Here is a 22764-nt window from a genome sequence, read left to right as displayed (position 1 = left end):
TATATTAATGGATTTTTACAAAATGGGGACTATTCTCAGAAAAACCCATAAAATCTCCAAAAGTATAAATTGAAGGAGTTCTTTTTTCCTTTATTCTGGGGTTTGTAATGTATCTTCTTAATTCCTATTTCTGGTATCTAAACCTCCGTTTTGTTTCTCATTATAAACTACAGGAAGAATCTTATTCTATATCATTATTTGATAAACAAATCAATGCAAGAGACATATGTTATTCCTCAAAAACAGCAAAAATGTAAACATCTGCTCTAAATCCCCAAATGAAACACATTTTCCTTCGGGACATTTAAGTTTTCATTTCCTGATATATCATCTTTCGTGTCTCAACCTTCTTATGGGAAATCCTGAAACCATTACTCTGGATAAGAATAAATAAATGTAAGAACTCCAAAGCAATTAGGGAAAAAACCCAACCCAAACCAAGCCAAAACATCCCTGATTAAATTGTTTACAATATATGCAGGCCATGTGATCATAGCTAGATAAAACAGAGTTGAAAAGATTGACAAGAGTTTTTAATTTTTTTCCTCCAAATATATATTAAGAGTTTTTTGTATTTTATCTTTGTATTTGGAGGATTAGTGAAGATGAGAAAGGAATGGATATAACAGGTTTCTGCTGCTTTGAACATAGGCTTGAATACCTTGATGTGAATTTATGTAATGGAGCTACTATACAGGAATAGGGCCTAGTACAATTTGAAACAAAAATCGAGGATCAGAGGGCAGTAAGAATGTCCTTTTTCATCAGCAAATACTAGTGTGGAAGTGTTAAAGGACTAATTTCATAATGGTGGGAAAAACTGGTCTGAAAAAAAAATTTGTACCTTTCCCCAAATAAATGTCTTTGATAGTGCTAACTTTAATTATATGGTTGAAATCACCACTGTTGGAAACCTACTTAAGGACTGAAGAGGGAAAAGACTGAAGACACTGGGCAGTGCTCTCACCATGATGTCAATACAAGCAGATCTGAATAAGCAGATTTCTCAGAAAGTTTTGACCTGGAATGAAAAGTACTAATTAAATTAAGATTTATGAGTCATCACATTGACAATTTGCCCTTTTGCAACTCTAGATTCTTGCAAGATGCAAACAGATTCCACAGTGCAATCAGCACTGTTCAAAATATGCGTAAAGCTATGGGACAAAAGTAACACAGATAAAATCCTGATGCTAAAGCCAGTGGGAAATTTTTTTTAAATCATTTCAATGTACCTAAAATGGAGTTAGAATGTTTATCTCTTTCTGACATAAAATAATCACTGACATGTTACATTTCTAAAAGACCAGGTTTAAACAGTACTTCCTCGTGAAAACTAAAGTATATAGAGTTTATATATTTAAAATTTGAATTAAACTGAGTACTGCAGAAGGAAGGTTGAATACCAGCCAGTTAATTTAGATAAGCCTGAAATTAAAGCAGTTGGAGAGGTTGACAATGTTTATCTGTATCCACAACCATGAGATTACGTTGATCATTTTATATGTTGTGTTTCAATACTGGATCCTGACCTGGTTTTCTGCTCTAAAAGAGGGAGTGTTTCTTTCTATGTTAGTGAAATTAATATTATGGCTTCTTTTTTGCTGGTATCTTCACTCCTTTTTCAAGTTTAAAATTAAATATAAATCTCATTGACATTCTCTCCAGTAACAGGATTTAGATGTTTATCCTCTATCATTTGCAAATCAGCATGTTTACAGGCATTAAGTCTGTGAATGGATTGTGAAGTGTTGGCATTAAATAATTACATTTCATTTAGTTAGACAAATCTTGCTCTTTCTATAGAAAAGTGAAAGTATAGATTCTATTTATGCTTTTAAGAATAGTAACAGCTGTACTTTTTTGTGGCCTATGTAACAAATTGAAGGATTTGAAATTTTTTTTTATTTTTTCATTCACATTGTTTGCTTAGAATTCTGCTAGAATACTATTTAGATATATTTTTGATCCATCTGAGATTGATGTAATTAAAACTGTAGATTTGTAAGTAGCCAACTGCTAAAATTAGAATCTGCATGCTACACTGAATTTTAAACATGAATTCTGTAAAGCTTTGTTCCAGCTTCCTTGAACTAACAGGGTCAAATTCTGCTTGAGATGTACATCTGGCCCTGGTTCCTGAAACAGGACATACTGTATTTCACAAAGAGCACTAAAGATCAGCCAAGTGACCTTTTATGTATTTTACAAATGCAATTGCACAGTGTGCAGCTGCTGTGGTATTCTTCCAAGGTGTTCCCCTTATTTGTCCTTCTGCTTCTCCCAGAGTTGCAAACTGAAATTATTCCATTGTTAATTGCAGATTATATTATTAAATCCCAGTTGTTAAGTAGGAGAGCAAGAATGTCTGGAAGTAACATCAGCAGTCCAGAAAAAAAAAAAAAATCTCAAAAGATTTTAATACTGTGATTCATCAAAAGAAAACAACCCAAATCTCAAATATATGCTCTTTGACATAATTGGTCTTTCTACTAAAATGTACAGAGTAATGTATCCCAGAACTTGAAATACCAAAACTTCCCTGAAATTCAAGACAGAAGAACAATATTTTCAAGCACATATCCAGTGATTATACCCATCTAGAATGGACAATAATGCTATAAGCAATAAATTAAATTGACTGTGAAAATTGTATTGATATATATTGATATATGCTTTTAATTTAACTGATCAACACTTTATAGGTTTCTATGTCATTATTTAACATATAATAAGTGTAAATATATTTATGATACCAAATACAATATTAGTATTATAACTGTAAGAAATTATGATATTTAATGGAGAGTTTTCTTCTCTTGAAAAATCATAGTATTGGCCACTGCAGTACTTCATTAATTTCTACCACTTTGAATCCTGGGTTCTACTTGGAATCTTTGTTTTTGTACATCAGAATCTGAGAAATTCCCTAAAATATATAGAATAAATACCTCTTTGTTTTTTATGTTACTGAGTATATATGTTAACATGTATACTCACACACATGTATGTATCTGATTGGAAAAAAAAGGATAAATAATAGAAATACATTTTTAGACTGTCAGGTTCAAAACCAAAGAAGAAAAGAAACAAAACATCGTCATTAATGGAAGAGGTTTATGGGATTCAAAGTTCTGTGATAAAAAAACTTAGCTGCCATACAAAATCATGTTAACTTGATAAATGCAGTGTAAAGAACTGGCAATCACGTAAATTCCACACTGCAGAATAGATTTGTAAAAGCTTTTACAACATATTAAAGTCATATGAATCATTAAGTCATCCTATTTGTTTGGGATTTTTAACTGTTCAGAGTTAGGACATTATTTTCTTTAAAGATTTCTGGAAATCAATGATCTCATAGATTATAATAGAATTTGATTTGTGAGGGTGTTTTGGGGGGGGTTCCATCAGTACTGAATTTTCATTTGCCTGTTCAATGAGTGTTTTACACTTTATTTAAGCTAATATAAATATTAGTTTAAAATGGTAGACACTCTTCATTATATCAGATATTCCTTCATATGCATGTTTTGATTACAGCACAAACACTTTGTTTTCCAATCAAGTTGACAGAATGCAGACAAGCATTTGCTAAATTAGATTATAACAGCCTGTGAGACAGAAGTGGTGCAACACCAAATAAAGAGTACCTTTTCCATTCTCTGACACAGTGCTCATCTCTCCAAGGTGACTTGGACTCTCCAAGGTGCCAGCATTTATCTGGGCTGAAGGAGCTGGGGTTTAACTAAAAGTCAAAACTTCACTATTTTTCTCTGGTCCCCTTCTCAGACTCCAAGTCTTGTAGTGAGAGAACTTCAGAGAAACTAAAGTGCTGGAAGGCCAGTTGTCTTAGATGTCTTGAGGATCTGAAGTAACAGAATAGCTCAGATAACTGATCACAGAATCACAGAATCACAGAATAATGAGGTTGGAAGAGACCTCTAAGATCATCAAGTCCAACCTATGCCTTAACACCTCAACTAGACTATAGCACTAAGTGCCATATCCAGTCTTTTTTTAAACACATCCAGAGATGGTGACTCCACCACCTCCCTGGGAAGACAATTCCAGTGCTTTATTATTCTTTCAGTAAAAATCTTTTTCCTAATATCTAACCTGCACCTTCCCTGACGTAGCTTGAGACTGTGTCCCCTTGCTCTGTCAGTTGCTGCCCGGTGGAAGAGACCGACCCCCACCTGTCTACAACCTCCCTTCAAGAAGTTGTAGAGAGTGATAAGGTCACCTCTAAGCCTCCTCTTCTCCAGGCTAAACAACCCCAGCTCCTTCAAACGTTCCTCATAGGGCTTGTGTTCCAAGCCCCTCACCAGCCTCGTTGCCCTCCTCTGGACACGCTCAAGCATCTCAACGTCCTTCCTGAACTGAGGGGCCCAGAACTGGACACAGCACTCAAGATGTGGCCTCACCAGTGCTGAGTACAGGGGAAGAATGACCTCCCTACTCCTGCTGGTCACACAATTCCTAATGCAGGCCAGGATGCCACTGGCCCTCTTGGCCACCAAGGCACATTGCTGGCTCATATCCAACCGGCTGTCGACCAGCACCCCCAGGTCCCTTTCCACCTGAACACTGTCCAGCCACACTGTCCCCAGCCTGTAACGCTGTAGGGGATTTTTGTGGCCAAAATGTAGAACTCGACACTTAGACTTATTAAACTTCATACTGTTGGACTCTGCCCATTCATCCAACCGATCTAGGTCTCTCTGCAGAGCCCTCCTCCCTTCCAACAGATCAACACAAGCTCCCAGCTTAGTGTCGTCTGCAAATTTACTAATGAAGGACTCAATGCCCTCATCCATGTTGTCTATAAAAATATTAAATAGAACTGGTCCCAATACAGACCCCTGAGGGACACCACTGGTGACTGGTCGCCAGCTGGATGCTGCACCATTCACCATCACTCTCTGGGCCCGGCCATCCAGCCAGTTCCTAACCCAGCGAAGAGTGCTCCTGTCCAAGCCATGGGCTGCCAGCTTATCTAGGAGTGTGCTGTGGGAGACAGTATCAAAGGCCTTGCTGAAGTCTAAATAGACAACATCCACAGCCTTTCCTGCATCTACCAGACGAGTTACCTGGTCATAGAAGGAGACCAGGTTGGTCAGACATGACCTACCCTTTGTAAACCCATGTTGACTGGTTGATGCATTGGTGAGACATTCATTTCCACCTGGCTAAGGTTAATACAGTCTTCAGAGCAATGTGATACCACTGATTTCTGACAAATCAGAGAATTTCAGAGGAATCAGAGTCAGATACATTAGTCTGTATGTCAGGTCTGGACCTGAGGACAAAAGAGAGCTCTTTTTATTTGCAAGACTGAGCCACAACAAATAACCCTATTTTACCTCACCGAAGCATTTATGTAAGGTATCTTCTATTCATCAGCACAATACTTTAGCTGTTATACTGTTAAGAAGATAGGGAGAGTGACTTAGAAATTAGAGGAAGTGTAGATCAGGAAGTTGGAAAACACAGGCTACATTGGTCAAAACTGATAGATAACTCCTAATGGTATAAGCTGAGAAAAATAGAGACATGTAGTATTTATTCCATCAGGAGAGAACAGTCAGGTGGGCAAACAAACAAACAAACAAAAAAAATTAAGTCCCTACTTAAAAAAAAAAAAAATCAAGAAAAATAACAAAAATATTAATAACATTTTACTATTGTTCCGTTGAACAAAAAGCATGCCTTCAAGTAAGTATTGATAACTACTCCAAACAGGCATGCCTTTGCTCCTCTACAGAGGCATGGGCTGTCAATGCAGATCTTTTTGTGCTTGCAGATGATACTGAACTGTTAGGCTGTTACAGCCTACTGGGACTTTCTATCTGCTAAGAGATCAGGGACAGCTATCAGCTGTCAGTGAGCTTCACTGCAGCCCCTGGAAATGCACTTTGTCAGAATTTCTGACATGGAAATTCTAATAGGAGCTGTATGAGAGACTGAAATAAAGCTGTAAATTAACAACCAATAATCAATCCAGTCTGTGCTAATCACAGACTGTATACACGCATGAAAACTCACAGAAGCCTTAAACAACTTGTTTTTCAAACTATTAAATTCTTTAGACTTTGAGAGGTTTTCTCATTGTAACTAAAGTTCTTGTCCTACCTGTTTCAGAATGTATCAGGAAGGTGAACAAGAGTTGCTTCCCAAGTAACAGGGATTTTTATCATATAGGGATAAACTGGTGGTCAAAAATAGTCATAAACACAATAAAAATAGGTAATATTCACTCATCTTCTTGTTTCAAACTGTTCTGAGAGATTTAATTTCAGAACAGGAAAAGATTCCTGTTTAGTCTTTGGACTAAATGAATCCCTTTTGCCATTTGAATTCAGCAGCTTAAGCACTTCCTATAATTAAGTCTAAAGAAATACTTACTTTAGGCTTAAATATATCCCCTTGGAGCTGTCAATGAATACTAACTTCTCTGGGCTCCAGAGAGATGTAGGGGTCCAGGGATTTCTTTTAAGTGCCTCATTATCCATTAGCTTGCAAAACACATTCATTTTCAATACCTGTAATATGATATTGAGTTTTAAGACAGTTAAAAAAAAAAAAAAAAAAAAAAAAAATCTAGAATCCAGCAGGCATGTCTCCTTATGAAATTTAATACGGAACTGCAATCCCAGGTTGGTTGTTTGGGGTTTTTTTGCTTTTTTTTTTTTTTCCCTGACAGAGTGTAATTGAACATGAAACACCATACAGGAACTTTTTTTCTTTCTGTTTTTCAGGCTCCCTATCCCCACCCCCACCCCCATCTTTGAAAACAATGTACAAAAAGGGACTCTTCTGCTGCCTGCAATAGGTGTCTAATTACTAGCTGGAAAGTCTGTTCATTGCCCAGGTGTTAGAAAACACAGCCCTCTAATAGCAGGCCATTGCACTCCAGTGAACTTGCCCTGCAGGGGTTTGGACTGTTCAAGGGCAAGCCTAGGGTAACCTGTTCACAACTATATGGAGGAGGTCTATAGTTCTGTTTAAAACAGTCCTTCTTTAATTCCTCTTCTTCCTCCACTATCCCCACAGATATTTAAGAAAAAAAAAAAAAAAAGTTTTTGCAGGAAGAAGCAGATGCCTCCAACCACCTGTACAGCAATTCTTTTATGCATAGAAAGCAATTCTTTTATGCATTTTTGGCTCTCTTGTGCAAAAGCAAAACAAGTATGCATGCATGAGCAGTTATCAAGCATTAATGTAGAAAAGAAATAGAATTAAAAAAAAAAAAAAAATCCACAAAGTCACATAAAGAAGTATTAAAAAATTTAAAGTGACTTGAAGAAATTAAAAGAAGCTGTTTGAGGCAGAGTGGCAAATTATTGACTATATTCTCCCTTCTAAAGATCAAATCTAATTCCTTTCCTTTCCTTTCCTTTCCTTTCCTTTCCTTTCCTTTCCTTTCCTTTCCTTTCCTTTCCTTTCCTTTCCTTTCCTTTCCTTTCCTTTCCTTTCCTTTATTGTTATTTATTTAGGACTGGAGACTGAAGCATCTGTGCACAATAGTCATATAAACCCTCATGTTTGTCTTCCTGACATTTCAGTTTCAGTTTATAGCCTTCTTAGATCACTAGCAGAGACAAACACATCCCATTCACACAACGGGCCAGAGCTTCGGTCTTGCAAGAGTTCAGTTTTAGCTAGTTTTAAACAGTCTAGTACTCAAATTCCACAATGTGTATGCCAAGAGACTGTTGGTGCAAAATACACTGGGTGTAACTATAACTGAGTTTCAAGTCAGATCAGGAGTGAACTTTTGAAACCAAATCTCCTGGTAATTGTGGAGTCACTCTCCTCACAATGTAGTCGGAAAGAGTGAGTGCTCAATGGATTTGTAAAATGCAAAGTAAAATGCAAGTTGTACATGGAACAACTTCATTTCTCAAAACTGATAGTGGATGTTCAGCCCATGGGATCACCCTAGATTTTGTGAAAAGTCCTAAAAAGCATACAGTGTTGGCACACCAGATCCTCCACAACAGCTGGGTCCTGTAGTGTGAGCTGTGCCGTAGAACTTATGCTGACATGTTGTGTGATCATCTGCTGAGCAACAGATATTCATCAGACCAACAATCTCTGGATAGTCTTTCTACATCTTTTCTGTCTCTGAAGTGATAGGTAGATAGCCTTTCTGTATCAATTGCTTTTGAACCACTCACAGAATCACAGAACCAATGAGGTTGGAAAAGATCTCTGACACCATTGAGTCCAATCTTTGACCAAAAACACCATGTCAACTAGACTGTGGCACTAAGTGTCACATCCAGACTTTTATTAAATACCTTCAGGGATGGTGACTCCACCACCCCCTGGGCAGCCCATTCCAATGCTTGATGATCCTTGCTAGGAAAATTCCCCCTAATTTCCAGCCTGAACCTCCCCTAGTGCGGCTTAAGGCCATGTCCTCTTGTCCTCTTACTGGTTGTCTGTGAGAAGAAACTTACCCATCACTGGCTACAACCTCCTTGCAGGTAGTTGTAGAGAGCAATAAGGTCTCACCTGAGCCTCCTTTCCTCCAGGCTAAAAAATCCCAGCTCCCTCAGCTGCTCTTCATAAGACTTGTGCTCCAGCCCCTTCATCAGATTCATTGCCCTTCTCTGGACACATTCTAGCACGTCGCTGACTTTCGTGTAGTGAAGGACCAAAACCCAAACACAGGCTTTGAGATGTGGCCTCACCAGTGCTGAGTACAGGTAGACAATCACTGCCCTGGTCCTGCTGGCCATACTATTGCTGATACAGGCCAGAATGTCATTGGCTTTCTCGGCCACCTTGTCCTGTTTGTGCCGTGTGATCACACTCAAGATAAACTGGTCCATAATCTTGCTGTAGCTGCCTGCGTCCTCCTTCCAGCCCTTCTTGTGGATGACATCCCACTGGCCAACCTCCAGTCATCTGGGATATCCCCAGTCAGCCAGGACTGATGAAAAATCATGGAGAGAGTCTTGGTGAGCTCTTCTGACAGCTCTCTCAGCACCTTCAAGTGAATCCCACACGGCCTCACAGACTTATGAATGTTTAAGTGGCACATCAGGTCACTAACTACTTCTTCCTGGAAGGGGGGGTCTGTTCTGCTTCCTGCCACCATCTACCAGCTGAACCAACTGGTTGCCCTGAGGATCACTGGTATTTCTGTTGAAGACTGATGAAAGAACAATTTCTCCCCCTGCTGTCATCCAATAAAGATGGATATAGAAAATTCAGAAAGTATGAATAAGGAAACTGAGTATCACAAAGCAAGTCCTTCTTTCATATATGAATAACAAGGTGTTTGTAAACTCACAAATAACTGGTAGAAAACCAGTGTAGTTCTGTATGTTGAAGTAAACTCAAACCCCGTGTTTGTGGTGTAGAGATATATTTACTTCATGCTATGTGGGCACTCCTACAGAATGAGATTCTGCAGGAATCAGAGAAAGTGATTCACGTGATTGCACCGAAACACCTTAGGATGAGATACATGTGCTGATATGCCCCTGAATATCTATCTACACACATACATTGTACACATATATAGCATTATATTATACATTATACACGTATGAAGCTCCATTAATAGTAAATTAGTGTATATTTCTGGAGGTGAATAATAAACATAATGCTCCTCACCTCTGTAGCTGGAGAACAGCCTGATATTTACACAGTGTTACATGAGTTAAAAGGGACAGTATCTTTTCCTTGTTCTGTAACCTGGGTAAAGACAGGCAACTCCACTCAACAAACTGTGTAGATATTTTTGGCTGGTGCTGTTTCTAAGTAAGCCTGACTCCTAGGAAAGATCAGATATTTTCGACTGAATGGCAGCAACATGAGCTATATTTCTTGTGGTGTTGTGCCACGTTAATGTCACTCAGTGGTATCTAAAATAAATGGGCTCTGTCCTGACATTTCAAACACAGCCTTGAGAAGCAGGAGCCCATCTTCATCCACTCATACCAAAACTCCCCAGGTTTTTATTTCCTGACAGGGCTTTAAGTACTCTTGGGAAGTGCTGTCACTTTGAGGTCTTATAGTATCACCCTGGGTTAAGAGCTCAGAAAATAATATGCCACAAAAATACTAATACAGGAAGGGTGTGTCTTCTCTCATAATTATTTACATTAATTAGAAGTGCCCCTAGGTTAAACAATAGGTTTTTATTACATTGACAGAGTTACTGAAGGAAAAAAATAATTGGTCCTGCTTTTCAGAGTACATATTTGCAAAGATTAACTAGGTTCAGTTGCTGCACTTAGAAGCATAGCATTGCTTGGGTCTCAAGTTCATGAAAATTGTCAAATTCTTGTCTATAATTTTTTCTATACTCCCAATTCTTGAAGTATCACAATGACCTCAGAAGCATTCAATTTTAAATTTCCATTTCTATCTAAAATTTTTTGCACCCAGTCCCAGACTTCCCTCTTGGTAATAAATATTTTCAAAAATATTACAGACTGCCTTCTCATGAGAATTTGTTATTTACTTTAAAAATTCCTATATTCAATTAGATTTTTCCTGATATTTTTACAAACATAATTTCTGAATATATACATTTTAAAGAAGTCTAATTATAAAAATCTTCTAAAGTATTCTTTTTACAAGAAAAATAATTAATAAACTCATATGTTTTTCTTATTTTCCCAGTAACTGCACCCTCCAATTCAATTTACTGATATTACTTGTTTTCTTTTCACCAACTTTCCCAGGCCTCTACTTCCTCTGCAATGAGAAGCCTTTCCAACTGCATTATCTCCAAACTCCCTTGTTGACAGAGAATTATTCCTTCAGTTCCTTTGGAAGGACAATATCCCTTTGAACCATCTGCTGAGGAGATATGCTATTATAATTTTCATTCCTTTTTCTTCCTCTTTCCTCCCTCAAGGAATAAAATGTGTGTGCCTCAATGAAAACCAGAATGAATAGCTATTCCTCTCAGATCTTCATCTGTGCTCTTTACATTTTACCTGTTCCAGAAGAGGAAGCTGAATAGAACTTTGTGCATCAACTAAAATAAATAATTTATGCCTGAAACATCAAGCAATCTTCTGCGGAGTACTGCTTATAGTGTCTCTCTAATCTTGCATTTTACCGAAAGGAAAGGTAAAAAAACACCAGGATGAACAGTAGGGAGTCTAAGACATTTTTCTGGAAGGTATCTTCACATTAAAAGATTTTAAAAACATGTGTAGAAATCTGTAAGCCTAAAATCTTGCCTCAGAATAATCTTCCCAGTGTATTTTTGAGCTATGTAGCAATCCTATGTAAACATTACAGCATTAGATCACTTCTTGTTCTACTTACTTACAATCATAGGCAAATCTGTATAGTCTCTTTGTCAAACTATCCATACTTTTGGATTAAATGTTATTGTGTGGCTCTGAGCTCCATTACTTTTTTTTTTTTTTTTAATTCAACACATTACTGCATGTCACTAGGTTTTTATAAGAATCATAAGAAAATAACAATGTAATTAATTTAGAAATCACAGCGTCTGTCTAATTTCGTGCCACCATGATCATGTATATCTATTTCTGTCAGTGTTTGAGTGACATAGACTACACAATATATGCTGAATATGTTCTGTTCTTTACCTCCTTACCTTTACCTTTTTTTCTTTATCAAACATGTTCAATTTATTAAAAAAGAGCTCCAACCAAACAATAGTAATTTACTACTACTCTTATCTGCCACAGCTATGGAAAACAGATTACTCTTTTATATATCTAATGGGTGTTATCATGCTCACTAAATCTTCTGTTCTCTAAGGTAAGAGGCACCACAACTTTCATTCTTTTCTCCTACATTACATTTTCCATTCTTGTCAATGTTTTCCTTGTTTTCATAAAGACATATGTCATAAAGACATAATTTAGGCTACTTACTGAAGTACCCAAACATGAATTCTAGCTGATATTTTAATGTTCCTCAGTAGATAAGGGAAATCATTTACTTGTCTTGCAACCTTAATTCCTATTTAAACTTTTCTGTTTGCTTGTTTTCTTCATAAAAATATGGCAAAGTGAAATTCTGGTTCCCAGTAATCTCAGAGCATTTTCTTAAGAACCACTGTAAAATAGTTTTTCTCACCTTATATTTCTCCAACCTAAATAAATTTATGATTCTCTATGATTTTTCCTACTTACAATGACCCCTTTAAAATATCTCATTAATTTTCTTCTCAGTTTCATTTACAGGTCAAGAGCATTTTGAACTCCTGCCCTGTGCTTCAGTTTGACAACCACAGATGATTACATTTTGAATTTTGAATTCCCTTTTGAATTTTAAAGACCTCTGTTGCATATCACTCATATTTATCCCTTGCTGAAAATTCCTCCTCTCTCTACAGAATCTTCATGGAAGTCATTTCATAACACTGGTTAATCAGTTGATTTTCAGTATAGTTTTTCTACTTCTGGTGTTCAGTGGAATGATAAAATGTCAAGAGATTACTACACCAAGTGTTTTAAAGCATAGTTTATTGAATAGCAGATGTAGTTCTGTTACCTTATGAAGAATAATTTGTAAAATAAATACAAATATCAGAATCAAGCTGCAGAATAATTAACACATCAATGCAAACCCAAAGTCTTTCTATACTACACAGCATCATCTCAGTAGGTTTTATGCCACACCTCCAGTTTCTCCAGAAAGCAGACAGATTAGTTCTGTTACTGAGAAACCTTTTGCACACCTGTCCTCATCTGGATTCCTGGTTTATTGTGCAAATCTACAATGCTTTTTGCTGGTGAAGAACGTTGACACACATTTTATAGATATGATAATGGGAAGTTATTTAAATTGCTCATGAAATTTGAGTCTCACAATATAAAAACCTGTGAAATCACGCATTTCTATTTTTTCTCATCTTGTAGTGAGTTTCCTCAGAATTCACTGAAATCATAAGCTTCATTTAATAAAATTTCCTCTGCATTTCAGTGCTTTGTGGTGAGACTTCAACTCTGATGGGTGTTTGTTCTGGTTTTGTTGAACCAGTTTTGGTTTTGTTTGCTGAACTGAGGATGGACTCCATGGACTGGAACTGTCTTAAGAGCAAAGATGCGGCCTTCACCATTAAACATTACACTAGTCTGTGGCAATTTAGTCATTATTTTATCCATCATATGCGATTTTTGATATGTTGGCAGACATGAACATCGATGAAATTCCAAACGACAAGAAGCCATTTCAACTGAGTTCAGGATATTTTATTTTTAAATTGAAAAGTAGTACTGGCAACAATGCACTAGGCTAAATCAAAATATGAAACATTGTGCATTTTTTATTTTTTAATTAAGCAAGAACTTTAAAGGTAGTCTAAAGTTAGTGTAATATTTTAGCATGCAAAAATAAGAACACAAAAGTGCTAATGACTTGAGAATTGCATGTGAGTGTCATTTTTATGTGTGTGTATGTATATATATATATATATGTCAAGGGTACATAAATGAGGGTATGTTTTTTAACTGGAAAAATAATATCTTAGGAAGCAGTAGAAGGAAGCTTTCTTTTATAAGTTGAATATACAAGGTTTTATAAAATTGTTTACTACGAATGCCTGAATGAATCAGCATTCTTAGTTTCAGTATGATCCCATTACTGCAAAATTAGTACTAGAGATAGGCAGAGATACAATTTTTTTCACCAGTACGTAAAAAACTGTAAAAAACAGAAAAAGTCCAAACTCCAGGGAGGGGACTCACTTCATGTAGCTTCAAATGCCTAAAACTGATCATCAACATGTCCTACAGTTGCCTTGTGCTCAGTGTACCATCAGCAAAGGGACATGAAGTCTTCAGGAGCACAGTTTGTCTCATCTTCACATCTAAAATCTCAGTTCAGGTCAATTCCCTTTTTTTCTTCACTGACTATAAGGAAAATGTTATGATCAGCTCAGATTGAAAGATTTAAATCTTACATGCCTAAACTAAGAGAGAAATGCTCCAAATTTTGAGAAATTGAAGTTTTGAAGATACTGGGGATTTTTTTAAGTCAGTGAAAAATCAATAATCATGACAAAGGCTTTGATTAATATTGATCTTACAAGTTTTTTGAGCATGAACTTGACCATAAGCATGCCAACAGGCCCAGTAACCTTACTTGTAACATAAATTTAATGGACTGACTCAGATAATCAAGGTTGGGATTAAGTACTAATTACACAGGAACCAGGGATTTTATCATCTTGTCTGTCTGTCAAATTTCATAAACTACATGGGCTCTGCACACTAAACTTGGTATGCATTGTGACCTAAGCATATTTAAATTCATTTTACAGATGTTTTGTCATTTTAGTTCTGAAAGATACTGGGAAAAAAAGTGCTGATTTGTTTGTAAATTATCTTCAAGGGAGGTAGAATATAATGAATTTTCACACCAACCACTTGTCACAAGGTTTGCCAGTCCTCCATTGATTAAATTAAGCATTTTTAATAGCTTTGAGACTTACTAAACATCAAACTGTCTTAATCCAAAATCTGCACCTCTGAAGTACGTTCATTTTTACTTTAAAACTTAATTGAATGGACTCTCCTTGAATTAACACTTGATAAAATTTTGATAAAATATTTTTAATTGTGATCTAAAATGTGTTTCCTCTTTAAATAAGGAGTACTATTATTTAAGAACTGCAGTGGAGACAAATTTAATAGAGAAATAATATCAGCTTGTCTCAAAGAAAATCCATGCCGTATTATTAATGCTAAGCTGTTAACAAGATTTTCCTAATATTAGAAATTGCTAATGGTAATTTACAACACACATCAAAAAATATGTAAGATGTCTATGGATGTAATATTCTCTATTGCTGTTATACAGCTCCAACATTTTCAAAACACTTTTAGTCACATATAGTGGTCACCATAAATTCATGTCAATTGATCTTTCTTTGATGGCACGGAACCATAAAGAAAGGTCATTATACATATTGCAGTCATAAAATTCACAAATACTACTGTAAAATGTCTCTTGTGGGGCACAAGAAATAAGAGCTTGAGCCTGCGGTGTAATGTGGCTGTGGAGAGAGAATCTATTGTTGCCAGTGGTGGTAAATCAGCTGGCATTCCCTAAGGATTTTAGTCTACATCCACAAATACCCCTCTGCAAAAACAAGCTGTTTTCCTTTTCAATCACACATGCTGATCACCCTGATGTCAGAGCAATGAGGATACTATCAACCAGAAAAATAGTAAAAGTAAATGCTATTAAGAGCTTCTTTTCTTACAGTTAAATTGATTTTATAGTTAAAATAAACCTGAGATTCATTTGGAAAACACACACAACTACTTCATGCTTAACAATTCAGCAGTTTATAGCTAACCATCCTGTTCTCAGCTCAGTACTCTAGCAACTGAAAGTATTGTCTTTGTACAGAGACATTTTCCTCAAAATGTATATTCTCCTTTTTCTTTTTCTTCTCTCTTGAGAAAAAGGTTTTAGAATTTAATAACATTTTGTTTCACTTTAACACAACAGTGTGGTTCTGATTATTTTCCTTATTGAATTGCTGTTGGGAATATATTTATGAAAATTTTAATTAGAATGGGATAGAAATGACAATTTACTTGCCAGTTTCTAATACGCTTAAAAACTGGAATGTGAAAGACTGACCACAGTAAAATACTTCAAATATACCTCAACATTCTAAAACCTATGCACTATTTGCTGTTACCCTCCATCGTTAGAAATTGGAAGAAAGAAAAGAATAAAAATAAAATAAAATGGAATTCAGCTTGTGTTCCAAGTAAGAGTCCTAAATAAGAATATAAACCTTTTTCACTCTTAGAAAATGAAAATTCTAGCACTAACATGACACTGATCCTACCAATGGTGCTTTCTGATGGTAACTGCATCCACATTATTATCTAGTTTACCCCTTGAGCTGTCTTTGTAACATTTAAAACTCCACGTTCTTGCTCGTATATATGCTGTATGGTAGCAATTAAATAGGAAATTGTAGCACCTGTGCATGCTGTTTTATTTCACTTCACAGTTTCCAGATGGCATGGAACAGGTGATACAGCAACACAGAAAGTCTTGTTTACAAAAGGGAAACACTTCAGTATGCATAGCAGTGCGTCTCATCTCACTGCAGCTAGACTTCCACAAAAAGGAAGAAAAGGACCCCTACAACAATATGAACTTTACAACAGCAAAAGTGCACCACAGATGACTGAAAAAAGAGTATCCCCTTCCTTTAAAGAAGATTAGAGACAAAGAGAAAGCTCCTGCCTCTCTGCCTACCCTGAGTAGTCACACAGCTAAAGACTTATCACAAGATCATGGCCAGTAATTCCAAACCCTATTGTTATCTCTTCTCTCTTTTCTGGAAAGACACAGATATGCATCTCTTTTCTTATGTATGTCTACTAATGACAGTTATTTATTTTTCTTAGTGTTAAATCGTTCAGCACGCTCATTTTGCTTTGTTTTATGCTCCAACTAAGGAAGTCCAGGCCTTATTTATTATGAAAATAATGGCAATACTGCCATCAGACCCATCAGTATGGCACAAGGGAATGTATTGACTCTCAAATACGTTAAGATCCAATCCAGAAGTCTCTAAAAATTACTTAAATTATCTTTTACCTATCCATCTACCTGTACATACATTCTTATATATCATATTTAAAAAAAGCACACTATTTTATGTCTCTTTTTTTTTTTTTTCTTTTTCTTACTTAATTATGAGACTTAGTGTATTTTCTTCTGGAATCTGGAAGCACCCGTTCCCAAAAGTTCTCGTTTTACCACTAGAGGGCCAGTAGATACTAGAATTCTTTAACTTTCCCCTCATATAGCTAATGGAGGAAGAATCTGGAGCCGGAGTAAATATTATTTCTGGCAGTTTGTCATTGCTTTGTTTGTTTGCCACTGGACACTTCTCACAGAATTTAACTGTTGTCAAAGATTTGAAGTGCACAATTTTTGTAATGGGATCACAACTGCATAAGTAAATACATTAACTGTCGGGTTTATGCAACTTATTACATATAACTGCTCTCCATACCCACCAATATGCTAATGGTGATAATTACAAGAATGGCTGCACAAGTGCACATGCATTTGAACTCAGTTGCAAGTTGCCTGAGATTTTGCATCAAGTTTTCAGAAATTCTCACTAGCTAGGGTATATCACAACAACCTTCCTTGCCATTTCTGCCATAGAAAAGTATTTGAAAAAATAATTATTATATTTATGTATTTTTGCTTTTAGGTAAGGCTGTTTTGCAACAATTATGATAGAATAAATTAAAACTCTTGATCAGGGCCATTAAAAATTGATTCAATGAAGAAAGATATCTGATGGAGCTTCATGAATCTACCTCAGCAGTATCTGCTGGAATGATTTTCAAGCACTGGCTAAAGTGCATTCCTGTGTATTTCCACTTAAGCCATCTGCCAATCTTAATACTTATTCCTGAGGGAGGAAATCTTCCAGCGCTGTTTTTCATTTGATTTGCAAGGACATCCTGTTTAGGTACTTATCAAAAGAACAGAAGAATAGATGCCAAATTCCACAAGTCTTGGTTCAGAAAACTAAATTTGTAAGACTAAAGAAACAGCTATATTTAAAAGGAACTGCAGCAATGTTCCTTTATATTTGAAAAATATATGTTGTTGCTTGCAGGCCAGATATATTTATGCATGTCTCCACAGTAACTTCTCCGTCTCCTAAACATTAAAGAATTTTGCTAAAAGTTGCTAAACTCCACTGGTTTGATGATTAAGGATGAAATCCAAAAGAACGACTAAACAAGCCATGCAAGAAGAAATCATGACTGATTTAGGGCATCAGTTAGCTCAGTTTCCTAAACAGTCATTGACCACAGGGTTCAATGCAGGAGTGTTTATGTACTCAGATGACTAGAGTTATGCTACTGTACTTGTTTAGAGATGCTGCCATTGTGTTTGAGCCAAGGTCTTTGTGCTCATCTCGTGCTTCAGGCTGCTCAGATCAAGCCAAAGACTGTGTCTAACTCTCACAATAATGCATATGTTGGAGAGAAAGTCGGAGGGAGTAGAGAGGAAGAGACCACACCTAAAGCACTCTCACAGCATTTAGTACAACACAACCACACAGCTGTATCCCATGGACTGCCATCTCCAAAAACTGAAGGGGAGAAGCTGCAGGTTTGCCCTGGACTATTGGTGTTAATTTCTTCTTCCAAAAAGAGACTGACTAAATAGCAGTCTGTGTGCAAAGCTGAAACTGCAGTGGGAAGATTCTTGCGCTAAATGTTGGGCTACTGTGCAAAACTAGGTCAGTGACAAGTACATGAGAGCCTATGCATTGTCCAGTAGTTAATACAACTGCACTCCCTGGCAGGAGAAGGAGTTCCTTAAGTTCCATTTCTTAATTCAAAGACCTTATACTTTCTGGATTAAAGAGTCATTGGACAAAACACCCTAACTTTAATTGGTAAGAATTAGAATGCGGGGAGAAAAGGGAAACAGGCAAGCATGGACCTGCCTCAGTGAAAAGTGCTGTTTTCTTTGCACCTAATCTCTTGGGAGGATGAATTCCTAGAATTCCCACTGACTTCAGAGTACAAAATTCCCATCCTACGAAAAATTTCAAGCAACTACTTTCAAGGTTTTGGGATCAATATGATTAGGCGACTCTGCCATCTCTGTTCTCTTTCAGGGCCTCTTTTCATCACTAAATCTCTTATTGACACTGAGGGTAGAAATTATTTCCCTAAAATGTAAACTGATACATCTTATCTACTCACTCTAGGGATCTTTCATAGGCAAAGAACAGGGGTTTGAGAAACAATCCATCTTACCCAAAGTTAGCTACCTAAGCTATGTTCAACAACTTTGAATAACCATAAAGGAGTCTGTTTCCTTCTGTTGAATAGAAAAGAGTTAAAGTAGCCACTCAGAGGAAAAGTTCTGTCATTTGGATACCCAAAATCAAGTGAGCAATAGTGTCTATGATTTCACTGGGAGATTTGCTTTTATAACAGTAGCCAGTAGAAATCTCAGACATTCAATTTAGTTAAAGAGCAAAACAGTCAGTGAAGTTCTGATTCTTTTTACATTAGAAAAATTTTTATTAGAAAATAATGTAAAAAGAATCCTAAGAACAAATCCTGAAATTTTTATTCATAGCAAATAAAACTTGATTGAAGGAACAGATATAAATTTGGAATCTTTTCCTGCTAACAGGAAAAAAAAAAAAAAAAAAAAAAATTGGCTGAAGGTGTCCTGATTTACTGTAATTAGTAAGCCATGGATACTTCTACTCTTTGAGAAACAGACAGCATAAGTGTTAATGTGAATCTATGACTAGGAGCTTTCAAATATACTGTTGAAAAAGGGGACAATAAAGTCTATTCCCAGGTATCCACCAAATATTAGCACCTGAAGTTACCTGCATGGTTCTGGGATACCTCTGCACAGACAGGAAGGGTGGAAATGTTTTTTCAGTATTAGATTATCTAGTCCTGCATCAGTCTTGGCCTACATGTGCTTTTCTAATGCGTTTCTGCTCCCATGTATGCAGCTTGCATAATGCTAGGCTTTGCTTCCTGCTGGGATTATTAACCCTGTGTGCTTCTCCTTCTTGTCTCCAGATCCAAAGCAACAAAATGTTATGTTGCTGGCCAAGAGCCCATGTGTGCCTAAAGAGAGGTTAGTGGGGCTTGCCTATTAATGAAGACAAGACTGTTTCAAACCTGAAAAAGGATGTATTTTTAAAATCATGGTGGAACATGCTTTTTTATATGTGCATATAATAGTGAGGAACTGTCACTAAAACAGTCAGCACAAAAAAAAAATAAATAAAATAAAACAAAACCCACAAACAAACAAACAAAAAGAACAGAAAAACAAAAAAAGAAAAATATCACAAAAAAATCCAAAGCAAAACCCAAGTTATGGGATTCACATGAAAGGGGAATGAAAAAGTGAACAAACTTAAAGTTGTGACTCAGATGAATGACTGCTTGGAAATTGAGAGTTACGTATGACATTACAAACTCATGCTGTTGTTCCTGTCTCTGAGTTTTCATAGACACTGGAGAAAACTATAATCTGAATTGTCTTGGGTTTGTTCACTGGAGTTCCTAATACAACCATTTAACAGTGGTTTTCCTCTGTATGAACATACTCCCTTCATGAACTCCAGGCTTACAGTGACCGGTTTTGAAATGCTGCATTGGCTGTAGAAAGAACTAGTTTGTCACAATAACTGATCATGAGCCACAGAACAGCTCCTCAGTCATATCTCACAGCATGAAACTAACATTTTTATATTTTCTAACATGGGTCTTTTTTCATGTTCATTTTTAAAAAGGGAGATTAACGACAATAGTTTTTACTAAGAAATTCTGTCTGATCTGGCACTGTTAACTCAGTTAGGAGAGACATCTCCCAGCAAAGCAGTGCTCATTTCCTCAAGCACCTAAGCTATCACAAAATATTTTATAAATTACCAATTGCAAGATAGATACAAGAGAGTCATTTTGGCAGGAAAGACCAGCACATCCATCTAGTCTATCGCCTGATGTTTTGGAGGCAGAATAATGCATTTACCTATCCTTTGACAAAGAAAAAGATCAGTGCAGTGTTATTAGAGCCAAATGATTTTTGGTTTAGAAGTTTATAGGAATATTGCACAAACTTACGTACAAGAGTAGATACATAGGAAATGAAGGTCAGAAAATATTAAATCCAAGACAACTCTACTAAAAAATCACTGCAATCATCCTGGGGAAACCAGGAACATAATAGCAATATGCCACACTCCCACTTATCTTAACATCAACTTCCTTTTTTTCCCTCTCCTTTTCTTTCTTCCTCCTCCTCTCCAATTCCCTTAAGACTATTAAAATTCAAATAATTAATTTATAACCGTGCTGGCATTCCTGTGCATCCTGACGTTTGTTCCTCTCAATTGGCTCTTTATGCCTCTCAGTGGAGGCCGGATGTTTGCAGTTGCTGGCAGCTGTTGTTGGAGGCCCCAGAACAGCTGATGGGCTGGCAGCCGACATTGAGAGGGAGCAGCCCGGAGCCTGGGAAAGAGCCCAGCGCTGAATGCGCTCGCCTCTGATGGGTAATTAGCTCAGTACACGCAAGATTAGAGCACTACCACCGGAGATAGGGCATCTCAGCCGCTTTCCAAAAGTCATCAGAAATTAGAAATGGTAATTCTTTCGAAAGAAACATTAAGAATTTTGTGAATGGAACTGGTTGGCTTTTTTCTTTAACCACAGACACTGCTAGAAGTTGATCTCCTTTGAGCATTTATTCAAACAAATGGTTATTGTGTTAGGTTTTCTTTCTACAGTGAAATGTTATATTTTAAATATTGTTTAAAAATAAACTTATATGTGCTTGTCTCTGAAATTTGTGGATGCTACAAAGTTTCAGGCATAACTTGTGCCAGTAAATCATCTGAGATTTTTTTTTTTTAATTTGGTTCTCTTCTTTTTTTTTTTTTTTTTTTTTTTTTTTTTTTTTTTTTTTTTTTTTTTTTTTCCTGTCTGTTTGCTTTGATTTGCTATGTTTTGGTTTTGGAAGGAGGAATCACTTTCAAGTAGTTAACCCCTATTTCTTAATGATTTGATTAAAAAAAAAAAGTTATTCAGAAAAATAGAATTAAGGCTCCATTGTTTTACTTTCATTCATTGTATAGACAGGATCAGACTCAAAGCCAGATGAGATCAAATGAAGTCCTCTGTGTCCTAAGGGGATCTGTTGTAATATTCAACAAGTATCTGTATGCATGGCGGTGGGTATGTGTGTATGCATGTGTTAGAACATACCACATCCTTTTTCATATCCTGCATTTAGACTGGGGTTCTTTCAGTATCATGAACTTTTTAGAAATTCTTATCTAAGCATAGCAATAAAATATTGTCTCATCCAGCCATGAAACTAACTCCCTCTATGCCCTAGCAATATTTTCATGAGTTTCTGCAAAAATTAAGAAAATTATTATCTTCACAATTTACAGGGTTTTTTTGGGAAAAATAAAATCATGTTTGCAACGTACTTAGAAGAAAAAATATTATCATAATTCCAAGTCCAATGTCACAGTTATTAGAAATTTTGCATTCTAAACCAATTTGGATTTCATAAGTCACAGTACTAATGTCTTGGCAGATGCAAACCCTAGAGTCAGTGCTCTACCAGTGTTTAGACTTGAGAATTACTACCTGTGGTGCCTGTTATCCTTAATATCTGCACCTGCAGAAACCACAAGTTTTTCTTTTGAGTGAAAACATGCAAAAAAGTATTTTAACAGATATAAAAATCCACAGAGAACATGGGTGAGAATTCTCCTCTTCTCTTTTAGCTTACTGTATTTTCAATTAACAGTGACATTTGATGTTGGGTCACCCCTTCGGAGAATAAAATAAAAACGTAGGAGAGGAAGGTTTAGAAGAAAAGGCATTAGAAGGAAATCACAGGAAAGAGAAAGGAGATACATTCTAATTAATTTTTACTATTTAATTCCCTTGGGAATCTGCAACTTGCAAGGGAGAAACTGTTGGCTTTGTCTGTGCTTGGAAGTCAGCTACACACCTGGGGTAGAAGAATACATAGGAAACTGTAAATTTAAAAGAGAGAGGTCCAAAATCCTACTTTCATAAAGAGGTTTTGGGGATGGGGAGCACTCATATTTCTAGTAGTTTCTGTTTGTTACCAGTCAAAACCAGCTGAGAGGAGCAAGTTAAACTCAGGACAACTAAGTGAAAAAGTTGGTCTCTAGCAGATCTTCCTAAGATTAATTCTTGGGCCTGAGATTACTGC

General features: G+C 36.4%; 1 pseudogene; it reads right to left on the bottom strand.

The window, feature by feature from the left end:
• Positions 1 to 3983: 3983 nt before the first annotated feature.
• Positions 3984 to 20999, bottom strand: LOC131378487 (uncharacterized; annotated as a pseudogene).
• Between the last annotated feature and the right edge of the window lie 1765 nt (positions 21000 to 22764).

The sequence above is a fragment of the Hirundo rustica genome, chromosome 2, assembly GCF_015227805.2.
Source record: "Hirundo rustica isolate bHirRus1 chromosome 2, bHirRus1.pri.v3, whole genome shotgun sequence".
NCBI classification, from domain to species: domain Eukaryota; kingdom Metazoa; phylum Chordata; class Aves; order Passeriformes; family Hirundinidae; genus Hirundo; species Hirundo rustica.
The sequence above is the reverse complement of the archived record's forward strand: the minus strand, read 5'-3'. Positions and strand labels throughout refer to the sequence as shown.